Genomic DNA, 20,991 nt, shown 5'->3' on the forward strand with positions numbered 1-20,991 from the left:
ACAGCTGGGGCTCGGATTTTTCCATTAGTGGATTAATAAAGTGCAACCTTTACCTTTAGCCTTTAATGGAGGTGGGAGAAGCTGCCGGGTTTTCAGCCACCGTTCATTAAACTGCTGCTGCTGGTTTTCTCTCAGTCTGGAAATACATTAGTGAAGTAGAAAAGAGAGGAAGAGTGTTGAGACACTTGAATATAGCTTCAAACATCAGTGAGATTCATTCGCTGTAATCCTTAGAGAAGGTGGTGTTTGTGTTGCTCTCGGAGTCAGGTACCACTGCGTTTATGTTCTTTGCCTCAGAGCAGTTGCTGAGTTAATGAGAGAATGAGCGTCGTCGGACCATCGTCTGATGTGTTTGACCTGCAAGTGAGATGAATGCAGTTGAACAGAGGTTCGTTTGAGAAGGTCATGTGTTGGAGTGTCGTCCGTGGGACATCAGATTCTCGCTGTCCATACACAACTCATTTGATTTTAACGTGACAAAGCCATGTTTAACTTGGCCTCAACCCAAGTGATAAGCTAACCAAGCTGAACTGCCACTGTTAACGGTGACGAATGGTCGAGAGTTTCTTAGTGTCCCTGATGTAATTCGCAGGCTATGGTAATGCAGGTTAAGGTCATTGCTTCCAAAGGAGGGTCAACCACTTGTTGGTGACCCAATTCAACCTGTTTTTGACCAATGCTTTCAAGGCTAGCAATTTGTGCATGGCGATAAAAACCTTGTCTTGGAATCGGTCGTTCAGGATCCCGAGAATACCCATGTCCCATCTCTCTTTCGGCTTCAAGTTGGCACCTACATCTGCTTTAAGACGTAGCTGCGTAACTAACAGCCAAACCTCATCACAATAAAGGATGTCCCGCAGCACTTTCCACCGCCGCTACCTGCCTGGACAATGGTCTCCTAAAAAAACAAATCGCATGGCGTTGTTAGCTGACACAAAGCTGCAAATGTTTGGAGCCCTCAAAGACGGGCTCCTATTGTTGTCCTGATAGTGCATCTTCCCCGTCGTCAGACTCTATTTGTGAGAGGGCTCAGTTATCTGAGTGGTCATGCAACAATGGTACCAGTCAACGGGTGTCTTTCACCTTCCATTTCTTAGGCTACACAAGTTCTGGCGAGCTAGTTCAGGCTCATATTATGAGTCTAGGAGAATGAGCAAGGATGGTAATGACCGAGGAATTCCTTTGTGATAGACGTCCAAATGACATCCACTACCCCAGAACCCACCTTGACTGAGGGAATTTATTGACGGAAAGTCGATGGTTTTATTAAAAAATCCAGTGTTGTTTGGTTGTGTTTTCTACTGTGAGTGAAGAACCTCAAGGTTTAATGCAATCCTTATTGTTTGTGATGCGAAACGGATGAGATCTGCTCTGTTTTCAATGACATCGCCTATTGTCTTGACCCTGGAATCCTTCCTCTCCAGGTACTTCACCTCCTCTATAAGCGGTGCGAGTGCCTCTGTCGTGATATCCAGATTTTGTGGTATGGGTCATGATACTTACATCATCTATATTCATGGCGTCTGCATCTCAAGGGACCAGCTCTGTGTATTCATTCGGCGGGGGAATTTAAATGGAAATATCTGCTCTGCTCCCTGAGTTGCATTATCCCGTCACCATGGAGAAAGAAGAACTACAAGAGTGCGTTGCGGCACTAAAATTTAGCGTAGAACACAGTGTTACAAGTCGTGAAAGAAAATCTAGCGTAGAACACATTGCTGAATGTCATAAGTCGTGAAAGTATGTGGTACTTTAGATATTACCGCTTATGAAATGTCTTACTCCAGCATATGGACAGGGCCATGGGGCCTACCGACCCTCTGATATTGCCAGTCTGGCTTTGGTAAATCCCTGCAGTGGCTGGTGAAAGAGAGTTCTAGATTTCCCTGTTGAAACATTTACCTCTTACTGCAACTCAATGCCCAGCAGCCGTCATGACATCACTGAAACTGGGAGTTTTCACAGCATGTGAAACCCAGTGTGACGGGTGATGCAGTGATTCATTTCAGAACAATCATCTCAGCTTGCTCATCGAGTGAATTCCACCACTCCACTCTCTGGCTCCATCTGCGGCAGCATCTGCACACCAGGAAGTGGAAGATCTAAGCTCACAGATCCTCCTGATTCTTCCGCTGCGGACTCCAGCACAAAGCAATGTTTCAGTTTTATTTTCTAACTCGCCATTTTCAGCATCTCCCTAAAGCCAGATAACTGGCTCATAAATGAGATGCCTCACACATGGACCCGGTGCTGGAGATAACACTGGTTTGTTATTCCTTTTATTATGGTTGGAGTCGTGAAGAGAGTCTCTGAAATGTAATTTAATCCGACGTCACGTCCCAGTATGCGGAGGCAGATCTTGTAATATTGAGTTGTGGTCTTCAGTGCAGTTCGCCGACATTAGGCTCAGCTTCTTTTTACAACTATTGATCCACCAGTCTGACCAGAGAGGTCCAGAAGAACTAAATATGTCTTTGAGTCTTTCTGAATCCATATCTGCCCCTGTCACACAAATCATCTCTGCGTCTCCGGTCCTCCTCCGCTTCTATATCACACTGTTTCCCATTGTTCAGCATTTTTTTCATGTTTATTCACATCTGATTTTCATATATTAAGGATTCACCTAGAGCAGTCAGCCTCTCCTTAAGCACTTTAAATCTGTCCTGTTATTTAAATGTATCAGCTTCTCACAATCCATAAATAGTGTTGTAGAGGGATTCCAAAGTGAGCTTGATTCTCTAGAGGGACTCTCAAGTTAAACTCCCATCATGTGTTGACCCCTGAACACATAGCTAGAAAGCTTTTCAGATTGTTGAGACCCTTGTTGACTCGATGAGTCAATATCTGAAGTGGAAAAGATGCTTTCACAGTCTCAGCTTGCTGCTCAGACCAATACTGCATACAGTACTTCTCAAGTATACAGTGATATTTTGTTGCTAAAGTGGTAGTGCACTTTCATTTCTATGGAGAAATTGAGATGATGTTTTTAAATGTCTCATAGTTATATGAAATCGTAGCTATTCTGAATTTATTTTATTTTTCAGTATTTATTTTATTTTCACTGTAGATTATACACACATACATCGTCTTACACCACTTAGTCCTGTTCAGGGTTGCGGGGAGTGCTGGAGCCTATCCCAGCAGTTATTGGGCGAGAGGCAGGAACACACTCAAATATGAAGAATTATTTTGTACATTTTCAATAGTAACTGGTATTATCTTTCACCATGTCATTACTTGTATTAATGCCACTTAAAAAATCATTTTATTGAATTATTCATTCATTCATTTTCTCTACCATTTCTATATGTATAGGGTATTTTTGTAATTCTCAAATTGTTTAATAATAAAACATTGTGAAACTATCATTGGTATTGCCGCTGGCACTTCTAATGGCTAACTGAATTTTATTTAGGAAGTCTAACCACTGTTTCTACCGAAGCTGACTCCCATCTTCTCCCTTGGCCCTAAGTTTGGTTGAGATTGCAGATGCAGAGCACTTTTGACAGAGGCCCACCTCTGCTCACTATTTGCATGTAGTGGAGTAGTAGCAGATTAGGTAACAGCGGTGAAAGGAGCAGCTTGCTGGACAGCGGTGATAGCGGTGAGATCGTCTCTCCGTTGGGACCATAACTGCTTTCGTTCACTCTCAATCACTCCTTTCCTGTGGGTCGACTCCCTCCATTAACATCTGAGAGAAATGGATGCGCGAGCTCAGGTGTTGACCTGCTTCCGGAAAGAGATGCGGCTCTGTTTTCCTCAAGGACACTCTTCATTAACCGACGTGTGAATTCACATGAGGTCTCATGAATTTACAGAAGTGGATGAGGATCAACGGCGTGGCTAACAGGTCCATGGACAAAAATCTGTTGTTGTGACCTGCCATGTTTCCAGGTCCAGGTGAAGACTGTCCCGTCAGTCAGATGCCGAGGTGGTCAGCCGCGTGCACCTGAGGGTCTGCTAATTACATGTGCCAGGGAAAGAGTGTTCTTTCACGTGTGTGACATGAATTTCACGCTGATGCATCGCTGGGCACGTGTGTGTGCTTTATATAGGCCAAATGCTGCTAAGAGAAAGTGCTGAATTTTTCATGCAACCTCAAAAACAGCTCTGACGAACTTCAGAGCCGCTCAGCGGGAACATCTCCCCTCCACTGCTGCCCTGGTCTCTGCGTGACGTGAGGGAGGAATAGATACATTATAATGCTTAAACAGTTGAGTCACAGGCGACCGGCACTGTTTAATATGCAGGAACGTGGTGAACGCTGGCCGCTCCCTTGATCCTTGTTAGGGATGAAGACGAAAGACGAACCCTGTGGCTTGAGCCCCAGACAACATCAGGCCTCTGATGATCAAGAGTGTGGCTGCCAGAGACCAAGACAGGACCAGCCACTTGACATATTACTGAAGACAGTGTGTTTGTTAAACAATGTGAAATTGTTGAAAATTATGGTTACACTTCAGATTAGGAAGCACATATTCACATGTGTATTAGCCTATTATTAGCCAGTTATTATTCACTATAGAGTACTGATCACGGTCGAGTAAAGCCTGACTGTATTTTACCCTGGAATGGTCACTGATAGTGCCCTGTAAACAACACCATAATTACTGATTAATAAGAGTAAATAAGCAAGTAGTTAGTTTATTAATGGCATATATCCAATCTGTGTGGAGAACACATATTGCCTAAGTCATTTGTTTAGTCACTGGACCATTTTATATGATCTATTTTCACTTATTGTTCTCATTAAATCCTTTTATTTTATTTTTTTATTTATTTATTTTTTTATTTATTTATAATGATTATTATTTTCATTGAATAATTATTCTTCATATGTGCTTGATTTTAGTCTATTATTTGTCAAATATATACTTCAGTTTACTTTTTTGAATCAATATTTAGTATTATTAATTTTATAAGTATTAAATATTTTCAATAATTTACAGAAGTTGATAGATATTTCATCAGATTTATTCTACTGAACTGAGTGGTTGTTGAAGTTTTAATTCATGTCTGCAATGACAAAGAAAGCCAAATCATAAAGTTGGGAAATATCCAGGTAATAAAATCTTTATTATTACTTAATTAATAAATAAAAACCTGGTTGCGTTATAAACTTGAACCATTTGCAGTGTATATGAGATTTAAGTATGCCAAGATTAATTTAGAATATGATTACTCACTCTTTGGTTGTTAATCTTTTATCTTATCTGTAAACAGTGATAATGTGTGAATTTTGAAGACAAGCATGGTGTACAGTTGAACTGCTTACCTGCAAAAGATGGTAAATTTTGTCTGACCGACAGATGAAAAAAAAAGATCCCCGACCCATACAACATCAGTGTGTGATCTTTAGTCATTTTTTTCAAGCAAACATTCACTTTCATGTCTATGTAGTTTGGTGACCTGGCAGGGACGTGCGTTCATGCCAGAAAAAAGGGCATCCATCGCAAAGATGTTATTATTAGTAATCTGACTCTAGAAATCACCACATGCAACAATCTCTGGAATAATCAACTTTAAAGTATCTATGATGACAGAAATATGTGTTATGATGTGTATGTAATATTACAGTGAGTTAATTTCCAAGGTCATAACAAGGTCACTTAGCGTGCTTCTCATCAACCAAATACAGTGGTGCCTCGGTTTTCGAACATCCCGGAACTCGAACAAAAAATACAAGATTTTTTTGCTTTGGATTTCAAACAAAATCCAGAACTCGAACGCCCCCGAAATAAGATAGAAAAAACATAACGTGCGTGGACCGATCAGCTGACCCACGACGTGCTTTGTTATTGTGTATAACGCAGCCTCTGTATGCAGACGTGTCCCATTAGCTACATTTACTGTTGACTGTTTTTTCTTCATATTGAGGTGTAAAACCTTTCCTGTCTCCACACTGGACCGTGGTAGAGTGTCACAGGGGAGGCGCTCGCTCTCCACACCTCCGAGGCTGGAGCGCTCACTCCAGGGTTTGATGTCCTGTGGAGCTGGGACAGGGATGAGGCGAGTCTGGGACAGAGCGTTACTTGGTTTATGACTTTGTCACAGCCAAACTGCACAGAAGCGCACATTCAGAGCTGGACACGCACCGGGCACCTCGAGAGAACAATTTGCTTCTGGAACGGCCGTCTGGAACGGATTGTGGAGAACCGAGGTACCACTGTAATACATTGGACGTTCCAAAACGATCCTATAAAATGGCTCCAAAAGGGGTACTTTTCTCCAGTAGGGAAAAAGGGGCAGGTGCTGGAGCCCTGCACCTACAGCATCATGTTGAAGTCAGCTGTGTAACCCGGTCCAGCCTTCGTTAAGAATCACTATTTGTTCCGGCACAGGCCAATGTGCTGCTATGATAGATGATCAGAAACGTCCCAGCATGGCAACAGCCGCTCTGGACATGACTTTGTAGACAAATAATGAACTTGGTGGCACTTTATATGGTCATTATTGAATTACACTCTTGCAGCGGAACTGAATTACTGTAAAAATTTAATCATGGAGTAATATTTTGATATAAAGATGATTGTTGCGGCTCCGCAGCTCTGATCACATTACGAGTCGTCACAGTTGGAGTATGAGCCTCCATTGTGTGAAGTCTTTGGCCAGCTGAAGCCTCGGCCCACACTTATTTAAATGCGAGCTGCCGATGGGCTTACAGTAATTGTTCCACCAGCAGAGACTGTTTTTGCTCGTGTGTCTGTGCCGAGCCATTAATCCTTCCCGCCGTGCTACTGTTCTTTCTCTGTCCCTCACATACAAGCGTTGTCCGCGCCGCCGCTATTATCTGCTGTCGATGCCACTGACTTCAGTTTTACATTCCGCTGCTCGCACACATGCATGTCAGCGCTTTATCTTTGAAGTAATTGGTCCCTGGTGTAAATAGCAGCAGATGACAATGATGAGAAAAGGGGGAGAAAAGAATTGTTTACAGGGAAGATTCCTGACCCTTTTAGCGTTTAAACAGTGTCGAAAAAACAAACACACTGCCTCAGGGTGCTCATGTTGTCAGGAGGGTTTTTGTGTTGTGGCCAATTATGTTTGTCTGGTGGCCCAACAATGTGTGGTGTTTTGATCGTCATGAATGTTGTGGTGGTGTCAGCTGAGTCATCAATACTGCAGCATTTAGCCTTTACCTGTAGTAAATAAAGTCGATGATTGGTGACTCAAATAAAGAAGATACAAAGCTAAATCATGAATTTCGTTTTCCCCAAAGTGATATTTGAAGAATCTGACATTTGAAATAGTTCTCACTCTGTGAAATTTAGATGGATTGAATTTTGAATTTGAAATTTGAATTTTACCGGTTTGCAGTTAACTGCTTAGCCAATGGCTCCTTCAGCAGGGTTGAGAGAGTGGCTCATTTTGGGGCTCATTCCAGAACTGATGGAGAATTTGTTTGCAAAATATTGTATGCATATTTTCAGTTGTTGTCAGTTGTGTTTGAAATGTGTAATTGAAGTTGTAATCCCGAGCTGGAGGAAGAGAATTGTGTGTTGCAAGCACGCTCTTTTTAGAGAACACATATTAGCTCACATAACAGCTTCTTAACTACTTAAGAAGCTGTTATTAACTACTACTACTATTTTAAACAGCCCCCGCATTGACCAGAGAAACCACTCTTCAGTTGAGTTTGAAATAAATGAATGAAAAGTGACCGCATGTGAAGGACACTTCCTGCCACAGGCATTATTTCAGGTCTCCTGGTGCTGTGCCTCAGCATGACTCACGTCATACTGTCTTTCTAATGACAAAGACAATACTGTCGCTGTGCATGGCCTTGTTGGGACCTTTTTCTCCTCCAAGGTGTCACCCAAGGTCAAGAAATAGCAAAGTCGCTTGAATCAGCGATCCTCACAGAACTGGGAATTTAGCCTCATGTACCCCACATATTTCTTGACGTACCCCAGGTTGGTCATCAGAACATGACCGATCCATTTTAACAGCGGTGTGAGTTTGGAGAGATCGATGCAGTTGCTGCCTTTAAACTCGGCATTGAGCCGAGGACTGAAGCGCAGTCCACTCTTGACTCTTTGTTGTTGTGAGATTTCAACCAAATTGTCTTTGCCAGACTCGCTAATGGAGTGGCGAACAAAGAAGACTAACAAACGGTGCAAAGGTATTAGTGTGTGTTATTGATTTGCCGATTGATTTGGTCCTTGTGTACCTGAGATCATTTTGCTGGTACAAAGGCTTCTGCTTTCTGCATCGTTGCAACGCAGCAGTTTTTACACGGCGCTCAGATAATGCAGCAGCCACCGCCTGTTTACGAGCGGTTCAAGTGGACCGGGTCTGTTTTGGACCAGCTGTGCCCAACTTCACATCTTATGTTGCTTCTTTTTTTTTCTTCCTCCAAAAACTTACATACATAATGCTGAGATTATTTCATGTTTTATTCTTGATAACTGATATGGTAATGATTATAATAATTGTTTTATATTACTGTCATTGATGACTTTAACACATTCTGTGATCTGAATTCTACTCGGAATAAAGTTAAGCATTTCATTTCTCATGGCATATATTGTTTTTGTTCAAATATGATTTGTTATTAATACACATTATTGGGAGTATTCAACCTGCTGTTGTGGGTATGTAGCAGCACACTTATTTTTTTCCTTGATGAAATGTCTTCTCTTTTGAATTATTGTTTATCTCAAAAACAGTAAACACTGTGCTGAGATTATTTTCATTTTGTTGTCATTTTAACAGGTAAATATGATAATATGATGATATGTCAACTATTCTGCATAGTATTTGTGATCATTTTACATGTTATATTCACAGAAAAATAAGACTTTTTAAGACATGCTTTCTTCTCAGAATTTATGCATACATGTCTTTTCTCATATAATGTATTTTTCAAATAATATCATTTATTTAAACATGTTTTTGGAACATTTGGGTGCACTGGAAAATGGGTACCTTTTGAAAAACTGTATGTGCGTGGTGACTTTGGTGTCCACCAGAGGGCTCCATGATGAGTCCGACAAGTGGTTCTAACTAGTGTAGCTTATTGAATCCTACACACCTGAGTGAGTCCTCATGACTCCAGTGCAAAGTGAATCCTGCTGAGGTACAAATTAGACCAAAGTGCCTCACCAGTTTTGCTCACTATCTACACTGAATTCCACAAATGTACGTTACGGTTGACCTGATTTCAGGCCTTCATCAACATTTGCTTCTCTGAACGTCTTGAAAGACCATGAATCGACTTCAAACGGAATCCCGCTCAGTGCAACAGGAAGTGCAGTGTATTTTACAAACCTTGATGCTTGAAAATGATGCGTCAAAGTCAGCAAACAATTCAGCTTTTGAATTCATCATAACTAATTGCATGACTGCGGGACCAGGAGCTCGGTCAACATTTAAAAGAACCAAACATAGTGACTTTATTTTACAGCTGGTTTCTAGCTTCAGGTGCTGCTCCTCTCAGCTGCCATCTGCATACATTAAACTCTAAACCCAACTCCGGTTTTCAAACCTCCTTCACAGCTCAGAGTGGTTAAAGTGGGCCGAGCTGAACGCATCTCTTTCTTGGGTAATGGTGCATTTGAAGGGGATCGTGTGCCGCTCACATTCTCCATCTGCAATCAGAAGATCAGGAGCAGAGCGAGGGAGAGAGAGGGACTGAGGTGGGACAATCTATAATTGCCAGATCAGAGAGAAATCGTAGTTCGACTGAAGTAGGGCCTTTAGTGCGTCATCAGAAAACATGCGTGATCTTTTCAGCACACGTATTGGAGAGGAAGCTGGAGGTGTTTGGCAGGCGGCGGCTTTGGGTTAATCCGTTTTGTGAATATTTGCAGCAGTCAATACCTGAAGCCAATTACTGTTTTGGCATCAGAGGAACTGCAAATGGCGGCTTGTTAAGGCTGAATTTATACCTTCATCAAATCGACGTAAGTTTTAATGTCAGGCTGGAAACAGACAGATTGCTCCATCAGACTCCTGCACTTTGACAGTTGAAGATATAAATGGGAAGTTCATGTTCCCCGTAGGCCACTATAGCATCCGCTTCTGAGTCTATAGTTGATTATTGATCCTGTTCTCAACTGGAGGGACAGAAGGATGGTCATTTGGCTCGTACAGCCAGTGTTTCATGGTATGGCAGCTGTTGATGGAATGTCACATGGCCCACAGTCCTGGTCATTAAACGTAGCATGTGGAGCTCACTAGTAGGGCAGCGCAATGAGCTGGATTTGAATTGGGATCTTGAATCCGAATGCTTTTTTTTGAGCAAATTTGGACACAGTGCAAGTAGTTTGACCAGGTTTCACGTGTAACAAACCACACACATTTTCCAAAGGCTGTGGAATGAAACCCGTCAGTCATTGCTATGTGACCCCGCCTGCTGTCTAAAGCTGGTATGTGATGCATGTCGGTAGAGAACCAAACCCACCTGCACTACCTAGCAAAATATTGTTAGCCTCATTCATTGCAGGCACATTCAAAGACTCATTTGTATATTTTATTTTTGAATGAAAGCATTAGAAACTAGTATTTTTTTCCCCTCATATAGTGATTAATAATTGACGACAGTTTGGATCAAAATAATCCTGACGATCATTTCGTCCCACTCACAAGCTCTGTTGGAAAAGTCCCTTTGATAATTGCGTGTATGGACTGTGAAGAGAGGTCGGAAGAAGCCCAACTGAGCTGCTTTTGCTGCTACACCACGTGAATACATCCCATAATACCATCAATATGACACCAAGACTCAAGAATCTGTAGAGAATCACACTTACACATGACATCACCTTTATATCCGCAAGTCGAGCGACACTTAATTTACGGACCACTGAGCTCACACTCACAATGAAGAACAGGAAAATAAGATCACAGATGTGACGAAAACTCAAAAATAAATGGGGACTTTATGAGGTTAATCAACAAACTTTGTGTGGCGAGCTGCGCATTGCTGCCACTATGTTATTTACATTAGAAATTGGCGATAAACTCCTTATTTATATTTATTTATACTCCTTATTCAGATATATATATCTCTCTAAATAATGTTATTTAGAAAGATCTTTATTACTTCTGGTTCTGATGCCACATGAAATCACTTTTTTTTCTGAAAAAGCACACACATGTATTTGTGAGTTGTACAAGTAAAAAGTTGATAATGAAATTCCCTGCTGGCAGCACCGCGAGGTCTGGATCTACGCTTTCTCCCGCCGATACGTGGGCCACCACGAAGGCCGTCTGCAAGGGTTATATAAGGGAGCCTGGGCATTAAGATAGAGGCTGGATCAGACCTCGCCTCTGTCTGCCGTTTTAATTCCGACTCAGCATTTGCTGAAAGATTACTGGAAAACCTCAGACGGAATCTGCTGCCTCAGAGCCAGAACAAAGGTGCGCAGCGAGTTTGGACAGAGGGGAAAATGGGATACGTTCCAGAGAGATTGTATAAATCCTCTGTTGTTTTCATTGTTGACTGACCGGAACAATTGGAAAATATGCTAGAACTTGGCAGAGATGTATTTTCACCATAACACAGTTTTATTTTTTTGTAGAATGACTCACATCGTTATTTTGGCAGAGGTCTACGCTCTGTTTGTGTTTTCATTTAACTGAACTTATTAAATAGTTGAGTTGGGTGATTGTTTACAATGAGATGCTGAAACAGATAAATAGCCACCTTAACGTTGCAACTGAATGTTTTCCCAGCTGCCGTTGTCTTTCTAAAGGAAAACACAACCTCTATAGATGAATTTCCTCCTTCCTGCCAGGCATTTGCAGTGTGTTCTTCTTAAGCTATGTTTGTTCGATCACTTGAGGTCCTAGTAAATGCGTATGCTTTCTCGTTCTATAGTCATTTGTTCAGACGTGTTGTTAAGAGTGTTTCTGGGAACGTGTGTCCAGTAGTGATGGTTAGATGAGGTATCATGAAACAGTGTCATAATTTTTCAAGGCTTTTGGTCTAGAAATTATGTGGAGTCTCATTGAATTAGTTGTTCAAGTCCAAACATTTTACAGCAGACAGTGCCATCTGGTGGCCTCTGAAAATCAGGACACTGTTTCATGAAACCCCATCAACCCTTCACCAGTGTCTAGTCTTTCATGTGGGGTATCAAACTCAACTACACACGTGGTCCAAGTTGGTGCACATGGCATCTATGGCTGGCATAAACTGCTCCTTCTCCACAACTCATCAAATATTCTCTTTATGCTCACTTTGAACTCACTCCTGCTGGCTTAACTTTTTTTTGTAAGTTTCCATGTGTCATTCTTTTGATTTTGAGAGATAGTCGTCACGATATCCATATGCGTATGCTGATCTTTGCTTTGCTTCACTTTAGGTTAGTGTAGAATTTAAAACTGTAGTTAGCTTGAGTTGACTTCAGTGAGTGTAAAACACGTGGGCCACAGAAAATGACCTGCCGGGCCAGAACTGGCCCCCAGACTTTGAATTTGACACGTTCCATAATTAGTTCTACAAGCTCGCAAACATTATAAAGTCCAATGCATGCGCCACCCTTCGGTCAGACTGAAAAGAGAGACCAGGAGATATGACATTTAACATGTTGGTTGATAAAATCTGGCGTCAGATTTAAACCGACACGATCCGCTATCCAAGTCTGAAGTGCGATATCTTACACACTCACTTAAACACTCACATGCACCATCAACATGTTTGAGCTGGCGAGGAAGATTCATGGTTTAATGAGGGGTTTCTTCCTCCAGTGACATCTAAATGAATGATCCTCCTTAAGATGACTGTTTAAGAGAAAAAAAACCAAAAAGCACTCCATGAAGCAAACTTCATTTTAGCATTTAGTTCTGGCCAGACTCTGGAAGTTTCCCTCTGAGCAACATACTCACACACACACACACACACACACATATATATATATATATATATATATATATATATATATATATATATATATATATATATATATATATATATATATATATTTAAAATCCTTGCTGCTCGTCTCGGTCTGACTCAAACTCTTGTTGAAAACAAATCTGTTGCCTCTGCGGCTTATTTCTCCAGCTTGAATTAAGTATTGCTATCCAGTCTGTCTCCAACTGTGAAAGCATTCTCCTCTGGCTCTCTCAGACTTTCCAGTTCATTTTGTGCCCTCCACTGTTCTCTCGGCTCCCCCAGCTGCTCCTCTTGCTGTGTTTCCACCCTATGGTTTCTTCCCATCTCTCAGATGTTGCACTTTTGCTTCCACGGCCCTGGCTGCTCTCCTGACCTTACCCAGGTGCACTGGTGTTTGAGTTCTGACTGGTATAGCAGAAGCCCGGGCTCCCCTCTCTCATCTGTGGTCTCTGTTTGAAGTCATCAGAAGTCGAGTCAGAGTTCAGCCCACTTTCATCCTCACAGACAAGAGCGTACTGCCACGGGATCCAAACACCATTCTCTATGTTCTCTTTGCTCCGGCGTGAAGTGATTCACCTGTGCCTCACATTTTTTGTCCCAATATGTTGTGTTTTCAACCCAAATTGACTCGAGCTCATTGTCTCTTGTCGTTGAAAAAAAAGGAAATCATCCTTCTGACTAGACAAGAGTCAGCACCGGATAATAAAAGTCGACTGACAATTGTTCAAAGGGCACATTTTCATAGTTTTGAGACAGAAATTTGACATCCTGAATATTCAGATGCAAGCTTTTTGTCTCACACTGGGCACTTTGAGCTCATCAGCACTGCACTCACACAGCTCACAGCGTGCAGTGGGAGTAGCTTCCACCTGAAGACCACTGGGGCTCACAGCTTCACCCCATTAGTTCAGCTTCAGCAGACTGAGCGGAAGACTGCATTTTGTTTTTCCTTCCAAGTTGGTCTGTACATGTAAATACAAATCCTGTTCGCATAAAACATTCCCAATCCTCTTTATCTTCATAACGATAAATGCACGATACATCCCCCTTTCAGTGTTGTACATAATGGGAAGCACTGTGTATGAAAAATATGTTAAAACCAGCAAACCAGCAAAAAAACAGCAACTACAACTCCAGAGGAAGGATACTGAGCAGCTCCGTCTCAGTCAGCTCTGCACAGCGAGCCAGTTCAGCATCATCTTTGTGGTTCTTGGTATACCTTGACTCAAAATATTGTTTGATTTGGGTCAGAAAATCTGGCTGGTGTTTTCGCTCCGCTATGAAGGGAGAGGGCAAAAGTGACGTTGATCACTGTCATCGCACAACGAGTGGGACGAATGGATGTGTTGACTTTGTGAAACGAATAGCTGAAAAACACACGCTTTACCCCGACTTTAAGGGGATTGCACATTGCCTACCAGAACACATAACCAGAACATACGAAAATACTTTTATTCTCTTTTTTTATTCATGCAAAATGGCAGTGGATTTCTGAAACAGTAAGTTCTTGGTTTATCGCCTGGACTTATTGTCATGATTACATTAACAGCAACTGAAAACAAGTCACACCCACCTCTTCATTTAGGGACAAAGTATTTCCACAGCGGCCGTTTCACCGCAGACTCAAACCCTGTCACAGTTTCGGTTTCTTGAATCCAAAGCAACTGACTGACCAGCAGAAACACCAACATGAGTTGACACTTTTGACATTAGTATTTGTTTTTGATGAGATTTGACTCTGATTCACCAGTGAGGTCCCCTTCTCAAAGCATCATTATGATCACACCTACTAAGTTATCGCATGCCTTTTTCTGTCATATTTCCAGCCACATTAAGCTGATTTTGACGCACTTCTACAGCACAGGTCAGGAGCCTTAGCAACAATTACTTAACTTAGTTTAAGAGGCCGACAGCTATCAAGATGAATGTTGATGCGGCCACTACTGGCTGCTTGGTTTCTGCTGCGTTGGCTCTTGGCTGCTGTGTCGGCATCACTATGACAACCACACCAGCCGTCTGTCACACGCTGTTATGTCATCCACTTCAACAATGTGTCCAGCAGAGCCCAGCACAATGAGTGTGTCTGAGCAAGCTGACACAAGTTTTGTTCACCTGATGACTAGTTTGAAAAACCTTTCAGTTAACTATATTTTAAATCACCCTTTTATAATAAGACAAATAAAACAGAGGATGCGTTCTCAGTCAAGTGAATGAATAATGTTGGTTCATTGTATATCTGCTTTCAGTTCAGGAGGAACTGAAACGACTCTAGGATGGAAAAATGGAAGGGACCCTTTATTGGTTTTAAAGACCTGCAGTGTTTTGTTTAAGAAGATTCTCTGCAGAGACTTGTTATTTTCTGTCTAGCTAAGACCATGCTGTGCCAAGTCACCGTGTGTGACGATCCTTTCGGTGGAGCACTTTTACTATCATTCAATCTGTCAATCAAATCTGTCTAGTTGTTGGGACAGATTTGTCTTCTCGAGGACGTCAGAAGGTGCAGCTGTCTTTCCTATTCGTCTGCTGCTGTGGCGCTTGTTCTGTCATGGATGCTTCCACACAGATAATTTTGACTGTCAACCCACCCATGAGGTGTTATTGCCCAGTAGTCGCCCTGCTCCTTATTTACTGCGACAGTTGTCTTTTTTATTTTAAGTTTTATATCCAGAGGCCAGTCACCGTGCTGAAAAACCCATGTCCCAACCATTATCGTTGTATGGGGTGGACAGTCTGGTGAAGCCTTAACTTTGGTGTTCGAATAGCCCACAGGAAGAGAAACTAGAAGAAAAAAAATAAAAGAGAAACATTTGATTTAATTGAAACCCTAATACATACCCCAAAACGGAAATGACGATATGATCTATCGCGATATATATTGCAATATATTTTGTAATATTTGCAGGAAATAAAATCTTCAACTAACAGTTCCACGGTTGTCTGAATAGCATCAGATTCATGGGTTTACTGGGCTCCACGGGTACCTGACTCTAGTGTGGTACATCTGCAAACAACATGGATCTTGTCTCTGCCCGTGGAATGTCGTGAGTGACGGTTGTTTCCCTTCAAATTCAACTACATTGGTTAACTAACAATGTCACAAATCAATATAGTGGACTCAAATTATCGATAGGGTATGGTGCCATCAAGTATCGCAATATTTGACTGCATCAATATTTTCTTACACATCTAAGTGTGAACATGTTGATACACACCCCTACTTTTGTCCATGCTAATAGTGGCCTGGCATCTATTGGTTCAGGAGGTTGTCTTAACTCTCTTTACTAGCTTAATGAGAGTCACATTGAGCAGAGTAAAACTTGCTGTTGGAGTTAAGACTGTGTCGAGACCACAGCATACGGAGACCAAGAGCAAACAGGATATAGAAGCATGAGTCTATTAGTGAGATGGACAAACATTTATTTCTTAAGGCAAAAGAAGCTGTAGCCATTTTTTCTAAACTGAATCAACTGAAATGATATTAAATGGAACAGACTAGTAAACTAACTAGTATTAGTTAGTTTACTAACTCGATATAGGTCTTGGTCTTGCTATGTTCTGGTCTTGACTACAGCACTACCTGCTGTAGAGTTTTAGTTTATGAACTTTACAGCCCTTTGCCCTTTATTTAAAAAATAAAAAAAAAATTCAGTTTTCATGAGAGTTCGAATACATATTATTTCTAAATATTCAGTTCCTCTTTTTACGGCTGGGGGCTTTTTAACTTCTGGTCCTGGACATTTGCCAGCACACAAAAGCTTCTTATGATGAAAAAATGTTGATCAAAACAGAACAACTCATGACGTCTGTTTCATTGTTTAGTGATGCAATTAGCTTTTTTTTACGTTGCAATTTTCTGAAACACATGAGCTGCATGAATAGCACTTTTCTTTTAACTTTTCTTTTGTCCTAAACCTATGTGAGCTCTACTGGCTGTGTGCAACATAAAGAACCCAGCATAGGATGCTTATCTCTGTTTTACTGTGCCTCCATATCGGTAGCTGGACCTGGTTAACAGCAGCTCCAATCTCTCAATAAAGAGCGACCACACAGACTCCTGTACATGTATCAGCAGAACGATCTCTGCCTCTGTGCTGCTTGCGCTGGATCAAATAAAGGAAATTTGTTATCAGAGCTTGAGGAGAATGAGAAAAAGACAAGGCCAGCTTTGCAATGCATCAGGATATGGCTGGAAGGATCGCCTCCCTTCTCGTGTATGGACTGATGTGTCTGGATGATATTAGCTTGGTTGTAGCTCTGCTGAACTCGAGGGACGCAGTAAAGTGGGGTCTGAATCAAGTGTACAACCTGATAAGAAAAGCAGAGCCGAACTGCGCTCTTAATTCAACACACACAATGGAGACATAGTCAAATGTTTCCCTTACCACTCCACCATATTGCTATGGAGGAGTGGTATATTGTTATGTAATAACATTATCGTGTTATGCAACCACATATCTTGAAACCAAATCTACATTTCATTTGAATTACCTAGCTCCTAATTTCAGTCTGAATTTGCCCGGCTAATATCGTTCTTCAGACCTCAGGTGTTGGGAATATTATTTTCCTTCCATTTTCAGGGTGAAAAGTTCACATTTGTTTATTGTCAGCTCGAACCAAGTCATTAACTATTAATGCTGTTTCTTTTATGCTGCTTTTAGTGCGACACTGTTGTGTGTTGTGTGCAAAACACAGTGTGATTTACTTTCTGCATGTTTTGCCTGTGAGCCACATTTCTGAGACGATCATGATTCAATTTGGTGTTTTGTCACTTTGTGAAAGTTGTATTACTTCAAAATAAGTCAAATTTCAAAGTTAATTTTACAGTGAAGCAATGGAACCCTTCACCCGAACATGTGCACTTAAATAGATGCTAAGCCTAAGTTAAGATTCTGTCCATCTGTCATTTAAAGTTTGCATCCTGCGGCACATGCACAGAAAAATGTTGTGCAGGGAAGCATGTTAAAATTAAATACGCCATTAAAAGCACCAGCGCTTGATGGAGAGAGAGTTTTCCGGGCTCATGAAAGTGAGACCACTGGTTCCTCAGCTGTTGTGCCATTTTTTAAGAACTTCACCTACTGTAGTTGCCACATTTACGGACACTACCTGCATCTTTTGTGATATAGTTTTTGTGATAAAGTTTGTACAGTCTGTAGTTTCATAAGGCATCAAACTTTGACACATTGTTATAAGTAGCAATAAAGATTAGTAAGAATGCTGTAATTAGTCAACTAGTTATTAAGTATATTGTAAATATAGGTTTGATAAATCAAATTTATGACTATTTTAAGTATCGGATGGTTGGTTTGTTTACCTTATTTGTCCCATTTCCTCTTCCTTAATGCTCATTTAGTTGCCAACAAAGATGAGGACCATAAGCGAAAGAAAAATTCTCTTTGGATCATTTGCTTTTTTTTCCCTGTTGAAATAGTTGGAGTCCTATTTCAGGAAAACTTTGTCAAAGCCCTGCAGTTAGCGTGCAGCTTTAAAGCTCAATCACAAAACTTATTTCACAGATTATGGAGACTGACTGTCTGAATCCCCCAGAATTGACTGACGCTCTGAAAGATTCACTGAAGCTTATCGCGTCTGTCTTCATCGCTCCATAGTTCAAGTGTCACTTGCGTCAAACAGCGTGAGGTTATCGTTTCATCGTCTGCCTTGACTGCTGTGTCCTCTGAAGTGTGCTGTGTCCTGTCAGAGTCCCAGTCCTTGTCTCAGAGCTGCCGACAAGTGAAGGTAGAGGAATGTTTGCCTGCCAGTATCCAGCTGCTTCTCTCATTGGTATTCAGGACACTGAGTTGTCCTGAGTGTCTGTTGCACATGCCAAGGAGGAATGTTGGAAAGGAGGGATGTGGAAGAGAGGAGAGGAGGAGTGTGGCCCCATCTCATGTTATCTCCACCTAAAAATAGACAACATCCTCCCTTCTTCTCTATTCCCGATGCATCGATGTTTCCATAATAGCCCCCCTTTTGTTTTCCTCTCCCGTCTTGCGTTCGCCTCAGTGTTTGGTAAACACGCTGATGACGCTGCACGTCTGCCGTCCGCTGATAAGACGACTCAAGTCTAATTCCAGGAACAACAGGCTTGTTTTGATGAAGGATTATCTGGAGAGTGATTTTAATTTGAGCTACACTGTTGCATGACCTATTTAACGGCCAACACGGACGAGCACCGAACGCTCGCTAATCACAATATACTCTTAATGCGCAGTATTGTTTCACAGCTCCTTTAAATTGTTGAATCCATTTATAACAATTTATGAGGCTGGACAGAGCACGCAAACACACCTCTGTGGACGAGACAAGTGGCTCTCAATTTGTCATCATTTTGTTGGCCAAAAAGAGGTAGGGAGAGTCAAACTGTACACTTTTGCTCCCTTTTCATGTTTTCAGAGAAGCAAATGGGTTTGATTTGTGAATGAATCTTAATATTTTTAATTCCTGAAATGTAATCGTGAGCTGTCTCCTTCAAGTAGCTGTGAGGTGGCATTGTTAATAAGTGCTCAAAAAAGAATTATTAGCATTTGTTAAAAAAAACAAACAAAAAAATAAACAATTATCATTTTGAAAAAGTTTAGATTTTCCGTGTCTGATAATAAAAACCTAAACAACATAAACGTTCACCACATTATCAGCTTTTGTCAGTGTGAATACCAAACAACAGTGGGACATTAAAACACACGTATACATTTTTTTAGCCTCCATAAAAAATGGCTTGATCAACGTCACAACTGTTTTCAACAAGAACCTGTCAGCCAAATGAGAAAGCTTTGTGAGGTGAGATACCACACCTGTTTGTTGCGTGTCCTGTGTGGAAGCATTTTTTAATGTGTTTGTGTTACAGCTGGGCAATTAACCGAAAAAAACCCCAAGCCGTACAAAAGCAAACAAAACAAAACCGACATTTAAGGCTTCAAACCAACATCAAACTGGGGTGATTTTGTTGGTCCTCTCCTGTAATTCTCTTGGTTTCCTCTATCTCTTGATCGCAACTGTTCACCTTCATTACTTCTTTGTAAGTTGTCAAAAACGTGAGTTTAACATTTGTTATTTCACTTGCAAGGCTTTGTGGCTTTAGAAAGTGTAAATAATAGTCCTTAAACTTATGAATACTTAGAGAATCAGCCGCAATGAGAGAAGGATACTTGTGCGTTAATCGTAACTGAGGTACATTGTTCAAATTGTTTGTGATTTTCATTTTAAGAAACGTGCTTGCTCTAATGCTCCAGAATTCGGTTATGTATGCTTTAATGTTCCTGTTGACTTTCAAAAAGCATTCATGGGTACATGTAAATAACACGTCTAAGTTAGGTAAGAGGGAGTTAGTTACAGAGGGTTGGCGCTGCTAGCCAGAAGGCAACAAAGCGGCAAAAATGTTTTGATAACTGCTGTGTGCAATAAACAGGTCTTTCAACACCGATTGAAAACATTTAATTTGTCATCTCACAGACTACAAATTACGACAGGAACTATTGTAGAAATTGCAGTCACGTCCTACTTTTTTTATTACCCTTATTGTAAATAAAACTGTCTGCTCCGTGAAGTGTCATTTCAAGTCATATTTACCGTCATATATTCTATTTCCGCCACTCTAAAGTGAGTGGAGTCAGAAAGGTGTCATTTGCATTCTGTGAATCTTTAAGAGAATTGTTTGTCTTTTTTCTTATGCTTCTTAGTCATGCTTGCATAGCTTTATTTCCTTGCTTTAGTGCACGGCTTCATGAAACTGATACTAAAAATATTCTCCTCATGGCACGGGCTTAAAGTGAGCCCTCCATCTGTTTTCTGATCTGGGTTAAGGCAAATCATCCCTGTTTAAAGGATCGGCGTGGGTCAATAATGAAGCAAAAGACGGTGAATTCACCTCAATTGGACGCAGGGATTACCAATGAGTGGCTTCGACATTACCTAAATACTGAATGCATTATCTCACGTGTGACTCATCATTGGGAACAAGTAAAGCAGCCTTTTCCCTTGCCTTACATACTAATTTATGATCGCATGCTTGTTGAGTGATGAAATCATGGTAGGTGGGCAGGAGGGATATTGGCTTTCAGTGGATTATGTTCTCGCACATGGCCAACCTTGGCTTAGTCATCTCGCCCACTGCACGCCCACCAAAAAGATGAGAGAAGGAGAGAGAGTTT

General features: G+C 41.2%; 1 protein-coding gene across 1 annotated transcript in view; it reads left to right on the plus strand.

Annotated features, from left to right (window-relative positions):
- Positions 1 to 20,991, plus strand: part of rgs7a (regulator of G protein signaling 7a) — a 65,228-nt gene that overhangs the window by 3,509 nt on the left and 40,728 nt on the right. The gene's annotated exons all lie outside the window — the stretch shown is intronic.

This window comes from Synchiropus splendidus, chromosome 9 (genome assembly GCF_027744825.2).
Source record: "Synchiropus splendidus isolate RoL2022-P1 chromosome 9, RoL_Sspl_1.0, whole genome shotgun sequence".
Lineage (NCBI taxonomy): Eukaryota > Metazoa > Chordata > Actinopteri > Syngnathiformes > Callionymidae > Synchiropus > Synchiropus splendidus.